The sequence below is a fragment of the Terrapene carolina genome, unplaced genomic scaffold, assembly GCF_002925995.2.
Source record: "Terrapene carolina triunguis isolate 2854851 unplaced genomic scaffold, T_m_triunguis-2.0 Scaffold97, whole genome shotgun sequence".
Taxonomy (NCBI): Eukaryota; Metazoa; Chordata; order Testudines; family Emydidae; genus Terrapene; species Terrapene triunguis.
The window spans coordinates 2,087,077-2,100,812 of NW_020664448.1; the positions used below are offsets into that span (position 1 = coordinate 2,087,077).

Genomic DNA, 13,736 nt, shown 5'->3' on the forward strand with positions numbered 1-13,736 from the left:
TCTCCGCTTCTGCTGGTTCTGGGAATAACAGACCAGGAACTGGAAAAAGTAACCTGTCCTTAGCGTAAGCCATCCAGTTCTGGGATATCTCCCATCGTGTAAGCGCCGGGGCAGCTTGGGGTGGGAGGAGGGTTCTGTGTAGCTCTTAAGAACATAAGAACGGCCGTACCAGGTCAGACCAAAGGTCCATCCAGCCCAGTATCCTGTCTACTGACAGTGGCCAATGCCAGGTGCCCTAGAGGGAGTGAATCTAACAGGTAATGATCAACTGATCTCTCTCCTGCTGTCCATCTCCACCCTCTGACAAACAGAGGCTAGGGACACCATTCCTTACCCATCCTGGCTAATAGCCATTAATGGACTTAACCTCCATGAATTTATCCAGTTCTCTTTTAAACGCTGTTATAGTCCTAGCCTTCACAACCTCTTCACGCAAGGCGTTCCACAGGTTGACTGTACGCTGTGTGAAGAAGAACTTCCTTTTATTTGTTTTAAATCTGCTGCCCATTAATTTCATTTGGTGGCCCCTAGTTCTTATATTATGGGAACAAGTAAATAACTTTTCCTTATTCATTTTCTCCACATCACTCATGATTTTATATACCTCTATCCTATCCCCCCTTAGTCTCCTCTTTTCCAAGCTGAAAAGTCCTAGCCTCTTTAATCTGTCCTCATATGGGACCCATTCCAAACCCCAAATCATTTTAGTTGCCCTTTTCTAATGCCAGTATATCTTTTTTGAGATGAGGAGATCACATCTGTACGCAGTATTCAAGATGTGGGAGTACCATGGATTTATATAAGGGCAATAAGATATTCTCCGTCTTATTCTCTATCCCTCTATTCCTAACCTCCTGTTTGCTTTTTTGACTGCCGCTCCACACTGCGTGGACGTCTTCAGAGAACTATCCACGATGACTCCAAGATCTTTTTCCTGACTCGTTGTAGCTAAATTAGCCCCCATCACATTGTATGGAGGCTTTCACTAGTGGTTCCCCTACTCTTTGGAGTCAGCGAGTCACTTCATTTCTTTTTTAAATCTCATCTTTGAAATCCTTCCCTTCCTCTTTGCTTTGTGAATGATGCTCTGTAAAGCCTCCGATGGTCTCGATGAATGAATGGTCCTATGTATTTTAAAAAGCATATTGTGAGCAAGCGTGGCATGGACGTTTTTGAGAACCTGCCTGCCTGGAAGCGGGGCAGGTTTCAAGTACACCGCTACCTCAATATAACGCGACCCGATACAACACGAATTTGGATATAATGCAGTAAAGCAGTGCTCCGGGGCGGGGGGGGGGGCGGGGCAGGGCTGCGCACTCCGGTGGATCAAAGCAAGTTCAATATAACACGGTTTCGCCTATAACGCGGTAAGATTTTTTGGCTCCCGAGGACAGCGTTATATCGAGGTAGAGGTGTATGTTTCAGTACCCCGCCTGCTGTTAATGGAGAAGCCAGCAGAGCAGACGGACAGCAGTCAGTGTGTTTTGTGGGTCTAATTTAGGGCTGGCTGCTGCCCCAAATGGGTAGCTGGATTGGTGGGTTTCCCTCTGAGCCAGCCAAGATCTAGCCATCTAGTGAGTTGCAGTGACCTTAATGGGCCTCAGGTAGCCCCTTGCTTTGGTTACACATAAAGCTAGCACTGCTGGCCATGTCTATAAGTGTGTCGGACAAATTAATTTACTTTCTGTTCGGGTAGAATCTTGTGAAAGAAGCTCTCTGGAAACAGAGAGGAACTGATCCAACGCTAGGAAAAAGCTTTGCAAACTAGGGCCAGCTCCTTATTGCATCAAAGTGGTTGGCTCTGTTCCTCTATTTCGAGTTTGGTATTTCTGTATAGTGCATGTATAAATCTGAGACTAATTATTTATTGCATGCAGTGTTGTGGCTGGTGGGTGGGTGGTTGCTAAGCACCAAGGAGGTGCGTGTCAATTTTAGATTTTTTTTTTTAAATAGATCAACAATCATCAGTGGAGATTCAAAGTTTTTATTTTATTTTTTCAATCCACATGTTAGTGTACTGCGAGAAAAAGGCATCGGGAACATGTGGAGAATTTTGAAACTTCACTCTGAAACTGCTACTGAAAGGTTCTGAAAGGAACCCTTCAGTTGGTGCATGTGACAGTTATGGCTATGTAAGAACCGTACTACCTGTTATCGGGCAAGAAGACTTGCATGATACTGTTGAAGCTGCATATGTTGGGTTCAAATCTGTGGGTGAGAATACACGGCTTGAATAAGTGCTCGGAGACAACTGTGTTTCTCCCCCTTAGAGAACATAATACATCTCTACCCCAATATAACGCGGCCCGATATAACATGAATTCGGATATAACGTGGTAAAGCAGCGCTCCGGGGGGGGGCAGGGCTGCGCACTCCAGCGGATCAAAGCAAGTTCGATATAACGCGGTAAGATTTTTTTGGCTGACGAGGACAGCGTTCTATCGAGGTAGAGGTGTATCTTATTAAGTTATGAAAAGAAATTGGGAACAAGGAGAGAGATCTAGACAATGACCTACATCTCTCCCTTGAGGCGTTTAAGGGGATGCTGTCAAGTCAAGCAGTTATAGGACCAAAATGTAGCTGTTTTGTAAAATCGTCCTTGCCTAACTCCCCATGAATGGAAATGTGCACATGATGCTTTCCCCCTCCAGCGAGACGTGGCGCGTGTTGGTGTGAGGCTTTTTGGGAAGAACGTTGGGAAAAGAGGAGGCTTTAATATACCCCCTAGCATCGGTGCAATACTGGTGTAGTAACCCTCACCCTGGTACTAACACCTGCTGCAGCTGTGATGCAGCCACAGAGAATGCTGTCCTACGGAGAGACAGCTAGCGAGTGGGCAGCTCATGCTAGGGAGGAGGTTCTGAATCCACCTGAAGGGGCAGTTGGTAAAAGCTGTTAGAGAAGGAGAAGACTCGAAATGCTGAGCTAGCGGATGACCCGTCACCCGAGTAGGAGGTGAGGTAATAAAAGAAGAACAGGAGAATAAAAGTAGGGCACTGGGAAGAGAGGAGGTTTCAGGTCAGGAGAAGCAGAAAAAAATACTTGGGTATGTGAGCAGGTTCTATTAGAGAAGAAGAAGAGAGAAATAAAATCTACGCTTCGCAGAGAGGGCGTATTCGGGGAAAAAACGGAAAGGAAACAACTGGTGAAAAAGAATTGATGAAAACAGATCCTGAAAACAAAGCGAGAAGCCCACCAACAAAGGACCTAAAGTACATGAACAGAAAGAATGACTGTTTGAACCTCTATTGAATGAATACAGTCCAAAGATGCCTGTTGGTCAAGTGAGGTCTATGAGGTGAAGAAACCCTGCTTGTGGATAAACTCGATGAAAAGAGGTATAGTCACAGGAACATTGAATTTAAGGGGCGCTTCAAGCTGAAGAGAGGCAAAGAACAGGACAGCAAGAGTGGAGTTGGACGTACAGCCAAGAAGAGGAAAAGTTGATTCTTCTCCGAAGTGACACAGTACATTACTTAATCTCTCTTGTTCTTGCTAATAACAATGCATTTGGTACAATAGAAGCTCAGAGTTACAAACTGACTGGTCAATCACACACTTCATTTGGAACTGGAAGTATGCAATTAGTCAGCAGCAGAGACCAAAAAAAAAAAAAAAAAGCAAATACAGTACAGTACTGTGTTAAACGTAAACTACTACTAAAAAAAAGGGAGAGTTTAAAATTTTTTTGACAACCAAACAATTTCTGTGCTTGTTTCATTTAAATTAAGATGGTTAAAGGCAGCATTTTTCTTCTGCGTAGTAAAGTTTCAAAGCTGTTTTAAGTCAAGATTCAGTTGTAAACTTTTGAAAGAACCACCATAACGTTTTGTTCAGCGTTACGAACATTTCACAGTGACAAACAATCTCCGTTCCTGAGGTGTTCGTAACTGAGGTTCAAGCTTTTTGCATTGTTGGCCAAGGAGAGAGAATTGTCAAAAAAACAAACAAAAAATTCCCTAGACTGTTCAAGTTCTTTCAGTCTTACTGGTTTCAGGTGCTAGTAATACCAGGAAGGAAATTTTTAAAATAAAACTTTCATGAAGACCCTGTCCTTTCTTAAAATATTGAACATATTCAATATTCCAAGTAAATAATATTCCTCTGATAAGTTCTTTTTGCGGATACAGACTAACACGGCTGCTACTCTGAAACCTGTCATTATGCAAGGCACTGCATTTAGCCGTATGGAGTGGAAATCCATCAACTTCATGAAAAACCTCGTACAGATACAGACAGACATCATCTTCCTTTCCAAATGCAAGCCCCTTGTAAGTATTCTCACACTTCTTATCAAACTGTCTGTACTGAGCTATCTTGATTATCACTTCAGAAGTTTTTTTCACTTACTTAATTGGCCTCTCAGAGTTGGTAAGACAACTCCCACCTGTTCATGCTCTCTGTATGTGTGTATATATATCTCCTCGATATGTTTCACTCAATATGCATCCGAAGAAGTGGGCTGTAGCCCACAAAAGCTTATGCCCTAATAAATTTGTTAGTCTCTAAGGTGCCACAAGTACTCCTGTTCTTTTTGCAGATACAGACTAACACGGCTGCTACTCTGAAACCTAGAACTAAATAGTAGTAATTGCTATGCCTTGCCACCAGTAACACAATAAGGTCATCTAGTTGGAAGAGAGAATTATCTTAAATTTCCATCTCATTAGATTATGTAAAACAGCCTGGAGAAAGCTAAACAGTTAATAAAAAGGAGGGCTCAGGATAAAGAGACAGATGATTATTATGATCTTTCATTGCAGCATTGACTAACACTGCTGTAATTAGGCTTTCATGGAAAAGATGAATACATCCTGACCAACCTAGCTTTTTTAGGGGGTTTATAACTTGACCCTAAAAATTCATAAACTCGGCTAAAACTTGGCAAAATGCTCCTTCCATGGTGGACATTTCCATTTAAAATATAGCCTCCATCTCTCCCTTTTCTTATTTTCCATTCCCCTTCTTAAATTGCACTGGAATACAAGCTAAATTGCAGTTACTTTACACCAGTTTACTGGGGACATGCTCTTCCTTTCCAGCTTGTGGAGACAATGATTACTATTTTGCAGATTTATTTCTCACATATGGAAATTGCCACTACAAAAGCAGCAGTAATTAGTCTCCAGCAGGTGGAATAGCTTTTCAACCTCTGACTGGTAGAAAGATCTAGTGGGCAACTGCATTGCTTGGTGTACTCCAGCATTACAGCTATAATATACATGTGGATGCTACCAGTTCTTGGGTTTCTGCTTCTGCGTGCAGTGTCTTGCTATGTGGATTAGTTAAAGACTCAGTCTGAGGATTGGCCTTGTGCTTTCGGTTTCACTGAATGCGATGTTGGTAGCCTCACAAAATCAGAATGGCCTGATCTCATCCACTTTCTCTTACTTCGACCGACTTGCATTCTAAAAGTTTAAGTGCAGTGTATAGTCAGAAAAGTGACTCTAAATGTGACATTGAGTGGTTCCATCTTTATAGTGCCTGGAGACCAGACTCCATCAGTTTACAGGTCAGATGGAGTCTTCAATTACCAGGCCCACAACTGTAGCCTGGGCTCTGAAAATTCAGCCAGGATCTCTGCCTCTTATCACTACCAAGCTTCTGCAATTGGAACTTAGCCAGCTGTTGTGGTGGTTGATGTGGGAGTTGGGGCAGAATCCAGCTTGCTAGTCCAGAGCTATGTGGGCTCCACAATACTAAGAGGAGTGAAGTCGTCTTTTGTGTCTGTAAAAGGAGCACAGAGAGAGAGGCACAAAGAGCATTTATGCTGAGTAGAAAGGCACCATGTTTATACCATTAGAACACTCAAACTAAATAGTTATATAATATTTATAAGGCAATGTTGTGTGTCTTCACACTGCAAGCGACTTATTCAAACCCTCATGTTCATACGTTTTAGCTAGTGAACCTTGCAGAGCAATATTCAAAACAAAAGTCTCCGCCACCTTTTCTGAGGTGCCGAGCAACTACGATTGAAAGTGCTCAACGCTTCCAAAAATCAGATTCTCAGTGAACAGTTCAGAAGCAGCACCAAGATTCAAACTTGTTCATAGACAACATTTGTCAAATAACTTTTAAAAATGAACAAATTCATAAAAATCGAAGTCTGCTTGTAGATAAATCCAAAATTCCTTTAATTAATAATTTTCTTTGCCTATATTGCCTAGTTTTAGTGTATGTCAAAGGAGGAGTGGAATTATTTAGAGTGATCCAAGGGATAAATGACAGGTTTCAGTGTAGCAGCTGTGTTAGTCTGTATCCGCAAAAGAACAGGAGTACTTGTGGCACCTTAGAGACTAACAAATTTATTTGAGCATAAGCTTTCGTGGGCTACAGCCCACTTCATCAGATGCATAGAATGGAACATATAGTAAGGAGATATATATACACACGTACAGAGAACATGAAAAGGTGGGAGTTGCCCTACCAACTCTAAGAGGCTAATTAATTAAGATGAGCAATTATCCGCAGGAGGAAAAAAAACTTTTGTAGTGATAATGTTAAGTATCCTCACACCTTCTTGTCATTATCACTACAAAAGTTTTTTTTCCTCCTGCTGATAATTGCTCATAATTAATTAGCCTCTTAGAGTTGGTAGGGCAACTCCCACCTTTTCATGTTCTCTGTACGTGTGTATATATATCTCCTTACTATATGTTCCATTCTATGCATCCGATGAAGTGGGCTGTAGCCCACGAAAGCTTATGCTCAAATAAATTTGTTAGTCTCTAAGGTGCCACAAGTACTCCTGTTCTTTTTCCAAGGGATAAAACTGCTTAAAGGGAATGTTAGGCTGGATAGCAGGAGGTGTGACTTGGTTACATCTCTTAGACTGGAATAGCATCCAATAGCTCGGCTCTTTCAAAGCTTGATTGGACAAACCTTCCGTTTACAGCAGGGACCAATCCTGCACTGTAAGATGGGGACGACCCATTTTAGGACTTTCCAATGTCTAATAGTGATAATTTTATATATTACACTGTTCTACAGCGAGTTGCATGCATTTGACATTCATGTCAACCATGTAGCCAATGCCAAGGAAGTGTCTATTAACATTTAAAATCAGAAGAGATCTGAATAAAAACGAACACCTCCCTCCCCCAAATCTTAAAGAAACTATCTACAGCTGGATTTTTACCTGGGGGGAGGTTAGAGCAGATAGCAATGGGAAAGGAAAACGTGCTGCTAGCTGACATTGAGTGACTGAGGATAGTTGAGTGACTGTAGAAGAATGCGCATGCCACTTCACGTGGTGAAGCGATTTACTACATTCCTTCCATAAGGTACCTTTCCGACTAAATTAGCTTTAGAAACTTCTAAATAACTTCCCTGCTGTTTTTTTAATTTTTTTTAGCTCTGAGGATAATTTGCAGTCACCTTTACACTATTCTGACTCCTTAAAAGGAGAAATTATCATTTGCTGGTTAGAAACGTGTCTTGGGGTCCAGTGCATCCCAGTTTTTAACTTCGTAGGGTAGAGTGATTTGTTTTACATCTGTTTTGAAATGAGCAGTTAAGTGGGGCTGCCAAAGAAGCTGGAATCTAGAAGCTGTGGTGATGTCGAAGGGATATTGGTCAGGAAATAAAATATGGAAGGTGCATTTTGTCACAGTAGAAAAGTTAGCCAGTTAATGTCTGTTAGGGGACATCTACACTGCGATTTAAAAATCCATAGCTGGCTTGTGCCAGCTGACTTAGGTTCATGGGGCTCAAGCATACGGGCTCTTTAATTTCGGCGCAGATGTTTGGGCTTGCGCTGGAGCCTGGTCTTCAGGACCCTGTGAGGTGGGAGGATTCCAGGGACTGAAACCCAAATGTCTACACCATAATTAAACAGCCCCTTAGCTTGAGCCCTGTAAGTCCCAGGTGTCTAATTGCAATGTAGACGTACCCTTAAATCCCAATTTAAAGTGACACTTCAACCATTTATGCTTTGTTTACTCCTTACATGTCTCTTAGCTTGGAGAAACTTTCTTGGTTGGTTTTATGATTTATTTCGCTTACCTTTTTGCTGGTTCATCATGATGATGTCTCTGGGATTGCAACACAGTAAGAGAATGGCTTTACATAAAAAGAAGGAAAAATCAATTGGATTGGTATCTTAATAGCCTAACACTTGTTTGAATAAGTGTTGTAAAAATTCTAGGTAGTAAACAAAGCTATTTCCAGGAGGGCGGCATGGTCACATAGAACTTGATAGTTGTAATCAAGAATTTTCAGTTCTTCTGTTCCAGAAATGCAAGCCTTTACCATTTGAGTGAAAGGAGAATCTTCTTAAAGCTATGTTATAAGTCTTAATACTAGTCAAACTAAAGTCTTACTTCCCACTAATGGATGGAATCATAAATACTCAGTGGGCCAAAACCTGACCCTACTGCCGTCTGTGGGAGTTTTGCAATTGACTTGACTGGGGTGTTGGGATGTGGCCCAGGGTCTCACTGACCTTTTGTAGTCCCATGGTGATGCTGCTCCTGCGAGGTGCTGAGTGTCTTTCATTGCCATTGTACCAATAATCGCCCTGTGTTGACTTTGCATGAGGAGGCTCAGTGGATAGAGTACCGCTCTGGGAATCAGAGGTTGTAGTCCCAAGTTTGACTAGCTATGTGACTCTGAGCAAGTCACTTAACCTCCCTGTGCCTGTTTCTCCCTCCAGTAAAATGGGGATCATAACGCTTACCTGCCTTCTTAAAGTGCTGTGAGATCTCGGGATGGTAAGTGCTGTATAAGAAAATGTAATAGTCATATCTACTAATGGGGCCACTTAAAGCCCATTTGAGATGTTAAACCAGCCTTTGAGGAACCCAGTGGATTGCTCTATAGGCTGAAAAAGTGACCTTCCTTAATGACTGTCCCTTCTCGATTCTCCAAGTAATGCTCGGCAAATAATCCATATTAAATAGTAAAAATATCACGGAAAATCTGATGTGACTGTTGGATTAACAGTAAACCAATGGATTTTCACTCGGTTTGTCAATAAACCTGAAATACTCTTTGAGAGACCCCTCATGGCCATAGGGCTTGACCTTGCTGTAGAGTCTGGAAGAGTCTGCTAGTTCCATTTACGTGGGTGTGGGCTTTTTTCAACGTTGACTCCACTTTGGTTTCTAATGAGCGTAGGAGAAATCATAAAAAGCCTTTTTTTTTTTTTTTTTTTTTTTTTTTCTTTTTTTTTAAAACAAGACACCCAGCACAGCCCTTTCTTGACAATCTAGATGGTCACAGCAATGGCTTGATCTGAAGAGCAGGTATCTATGAATGTACATCCATCCCTATTTTCAGTGTGATTGGTTTTTTTTCTTAATGGGAGACAGTAAACTTACAAGACATCAGTAGAATCTGGTTTGCCTGCTGATTTCTATAAACGGCAGGGGAAGGATGTGTTGACTTTTCTCATTCACTCCTTTCTATGCATGATTATTTGGTCTGCTTTCTAATCTCTATTATGAAGCAGTAGATATCCCACACACCTGGCACTTTTTTTTAGTTATTCATTTGAAGACTCGCGTTCTCCAAACTCAGCAAGATTTCTTTTATAAACGGAACACTCCATAGTAGGTTCTGTAATGACCTACATGGACTAAGGTGGATACAAGGTTTTGTTGTTGCTTCGAGAGACTCTTATTCTGTAAAATCTTTGCACGAATTGCTCTATAAATAACCCCAGCGCTAATATCTCACCTTCTTTCATGACCTAGTATTTAATAATAGTTATTTTTTTTACCCCTTTTATATAGCTCATATGATCCCACAGCACTGAGCAAGTTGGAGTTAACTTCTTATTCTTTCCAGATGTAATCGTAACATTCCCTGCCACAAATCTTCCATTCAAGTAAACTCCGCTGACGGGATTGCTTCTGCATTTCTGCACCACAGAACTAGACGCATTTTTCCTGTTACTGCTGTACTAGCGCCATCTGGAACAGCCTTCCCCAGTGTTTGCACCTAATTAACTCTGACTAATATTTTCCAATCCCCTCTCTCTCTTCCATGGTTTGACTCTAATCAAAACAAGTAAAACCTTGGTCCTGGAGCTGCCCAGTTTCCTTTCCTTTTATCTTCCTGCCACCCAATTTTTAATTCAGTCTCCCACTTTCATTTTTATCTTCACTCCATGGCCCTCATCTCTGATTTTTTGTTTTGTTTTGTTTTTTTGTTAGTCTGCCCCCTGGACCATCCTCTTAACCACTCCCCTGCACAAAAACAAAAAATAGGTTTCCATAACTTGGACCTCCCCACTTCTCGAGGCAAGTCCCATCTCCAATCGCTTTCTTTCCTCTCTTCCTGGGCTCACCACCCCTTACCTAGTCCTCTGCTCCTTGTGAGCTTAGGGAGCTTTGGACCTTCTTCAGGGTCTGTCTAGTTTGAATATTGGCATGCTGTGGCACATGAGGCTCAAGTGCCCTCAGGCTCCAGGGAATGCTAAATCCCATGTGAATTAGAACGGCGTTGCAGTAATAAAGGTGAGTGCATGGGTGGGGACTATTTCGGCCAAAGTGGAAGTACTGTGAGCATCTGTTTTCATTCTATTTCCCCACCCCCTACTTTCCCTGACCCGATAGGGATCCGGAAATACTGGAAACCTTGCAAGAGTCCTTGAGATTTCCCACTCAGTTTAACACACACATAAGTACTCTTGTGGGTGCTTAACCAGACGAATCCTTTAGAACTTCCTCCATGACCAAAATTCCCCCCCTTCTGTTATGTTGATTGACTTCCCATATCCACCCCAGAAGTGACTGCATTTTGTGTGTGTGTGTGTGTGTGTGTGTGTGTGTGTGTGTGCGTGTGTGTAATCTTTAGGGATGAATCTAGCTATGGAAATTATTAATAATTTTTTGGTGCCAGCTCCATATTTGCAGTAAAATGGCTTGTTAACAGAGCCAGGTGAAGCCACTATTGCTTTTCTTTCCTGCCCAAGCTACTCCTAGGTATTTCCCTTTTCTGGGCATACAATACAAAACATCACCACTTATGAAATGAAAGAACATGCTGTTTTTGAGCCACTGTAGGTCTAGGTTTTCCCTGTGGCCTGGTTTATTAGCGCTCAGTGAACACTTACGTAACTGATTTTTCAGTCTGTTACCCTGGGAATTGTCCCTCGTTAAATATTTTATTTTCCAAATCCATTGAGTTGTCACAGGCTGTTAGAAATTCAGCTTTCAGACTCTCCCCTCTGGCAGCGGAATCTCCTTCATATCTCTGGTCTCCTCTGATCATGGCATTCTTTTTACATCCAACCTTCCTCCTCCTCCTCCTCCTCCTCCTCAGTGGCTGTGATAGATAAACTGCTGCCAGGAGTTGGAGGAGGAGCTGCTATCTACCAGCCCCCACCTCACTCTGTGACACACCCTTCTCCTCCCAGAGCATCACTGCCCACCAACAATCTGGTTCATTCAGGGCTTGTAGTTTGGAAACTTTGGCCGAAGGTGTATTGGGTTGGGCATTCAAAATCACCTCCTGCTTTAAGACATTTGGGTCCACGTCCCTTTCTTTGGACTATGAATGGCCACGAAGAAGTGTTACTTGGTCAGTGTATAGTGAACTGTAAGATATTGCTGTGTTTGGGGGTCTGATGGGCTGAAACTGCTTCTTATGCATGAATAAGGTTAACTCTGGTCTGGCTTGTTAGGGCATCACTGGGGAAGACCTGAGGCTGTTCTTTTGCTGTGAAGACAGAAAATTCTAGAAGGTGCGAGCCAGAATTGTATAGTTAATCTTCACCCTACATTTCAACATTGTGTTAAATGGATGGATATAATGGATCTATTGGCCGGACTAGCACTTTGTAAACTATAATTGTTAGCTATCAAAGTGTGGTGGGTGGTAATAGTTATAGATATTGTAAGATATGCCTTGGAAAACGTGAAGTATCGGAGTGTAACAGAATGGATGCTATTAAGGTTCAAGGTAATAAAAATATCTCTTAAAATGACTGAAAGTACTTTGACTAATAGCTGTTGGAGTCATATCCATCAATGAGTTTATAAATCCCTTGTGGCTGTCCCTCTGGTAAGGAAAATGAAATAGTAGCTGATGTAATTGGTTTGCCAATAGTTATTTCCCCCCCCCGGAACAGGACTCTCCAGTCAGACTTGGGAGTGAACTTCAATTTATCCTGCTAAGCCAGGGAGTCTCCCTTTAATAGCTGCTTTAAAGCTCTCTCTTCCCTTTTTTCAATGACTTTGGTCTCCAGTATTGGATTTGACATGACCTGGATATAAAGATATGCTTTGAAGGGTCTAGACTATACTGTACTTGTAAGCTCATAAAATTAGCAATGGTTAAGGTGTTGTAGGCTAGTGCACTCTCAGCAATTCCTTACCATACTGTCCTGGACTGGCCAGTCAGAGTTCACCTGGAGCCATGCAATACCCCTTAGTGTAGGGTAATTAGACTAAACTTGAAACTATAGTAGAACTTATAAATAGTAATTAGTAATCATGTAGCTAGTAAGATACCTCTGATAGAGCAATGTGTCTCTCTTAACACAGTGTTCCTTATATCAGGATCTGGGTTCTTCAAGTTCACAAAAGCCTGCAGAAATATAAGCTGACCGAGTATGATCCTTTGTGTGCGTCACTGGTATTGTAATAACTGCTTTCCTAGGATGTATTCTCATAAATTAAAATGTTTAGGGCTGCAGGACATGAAATAATTTCACATATATTGACACTTTACAGTGGTAGTGCCCAGTAAGGAACCAGCTCAAAGCCTGGGGGGCCGAGCACTTAAATTGCACTTGCTCTCTGAATCCACCTCAACTACCCATAAGCATATTAAAACATTCCACTTCCAGCTGTCTTCATTATCCACTGTGAAGCCTCAGAATTTTCCTAACTGGAATTTAATCTATAAAATGCACTATTGCAAACTCTACCTGGCCCTGTTTGCTAGGTCAGCTGACACCATTGGGCTTGATCCATTGTTTTCTAAAGCCGTTTGGAGTATTTCCACTGACTTCACTGAGAGTTGGCTTGGGCCCTTCAATAAGACTTTTAAATGAGCAAATATTGTATTATGGTAACTGGGTGTGCAGACATTAGCTTTCTGTCACTGTGGCAGGGTGTTATTTATGACTGTGCCTAAGGCACGGTTCTTTCTTGAGATCAAATGTACTAATGCAGGAGTTCTCAAACTGGGGGTCGGGACCCCTCAGGGGGTCATGAGGTTAATACCTGGGTGGTCACGAGCTGTCAGCCTACACCCCCAAGCCCCTTTGCCTCCAGCATTTATAATGGTGTTAAATATATAAAAAAGTGTTTTTGAATTTATAAGGGGGGTCGCACTCCGAGGCTTGCTATGTGAAAGGGGTCACCAGTACTAGAGTTTGAGAACCACTGTACTAATGTAAGATCACTGTGCCACTAGGTGGCACTACTACAGGTGAGCCATAAGTCTGACTCTCTCGGCACTTCAGTTTTTTGAATGAAAGCTGTGGTGTTTAGCTGGGATTCAGTTCTTTTTAGAAGCTGCTTTTTATTATTTGTATACATAAGTAAAAGCTGGTTCACCGCCTGAATGTGTCTGCCTGAAATAACTGTGATGCAGAGCTGCAAAACAAATGTATATTTGTAATGCTTTTGAGACCATGTAATGCTGGTACTTATCTGGACTCTAGTGTCCCAAAAAAACCTCATGTGGCACCTTAGAGACTAACAAATTTATTCGGGCATAAGCTTTCGTGGCCTAAAACCCACTTCATCGGATGCATGCAGTGGAAAATACAGTAGGAA

At 41.9% G+C, this 13,736-nt stretch overlaps 1 protein-coding gene across 3 annotated transcripts in view; it reads left to right on the top strand.

The window, feature by feature from the left end:
- Positions 1–13,736, top strand: part of GDPD5 (glycerophosphodiester phosphodiesterase domain containing 5) — a 308,105-nt gene that overhangs the window by 85,772 nt on the left and 208,597 nt on the right. The window contains exon 3 of one of the 3 annotated variants that reach the window (XM_024205078.1): positions 11,633–11,692. The exons of the other annotated variants lie outside the window; for them this stretch is intronic. The gene's annotated coding sequence lies outside the window, so the exon portion shown is untranslated. The remainder of the gene's footprint in view (positions 1–11,632; positions 11,693–13,736) is intronic. 3 annotated transcript variants of the gene reach the window in all.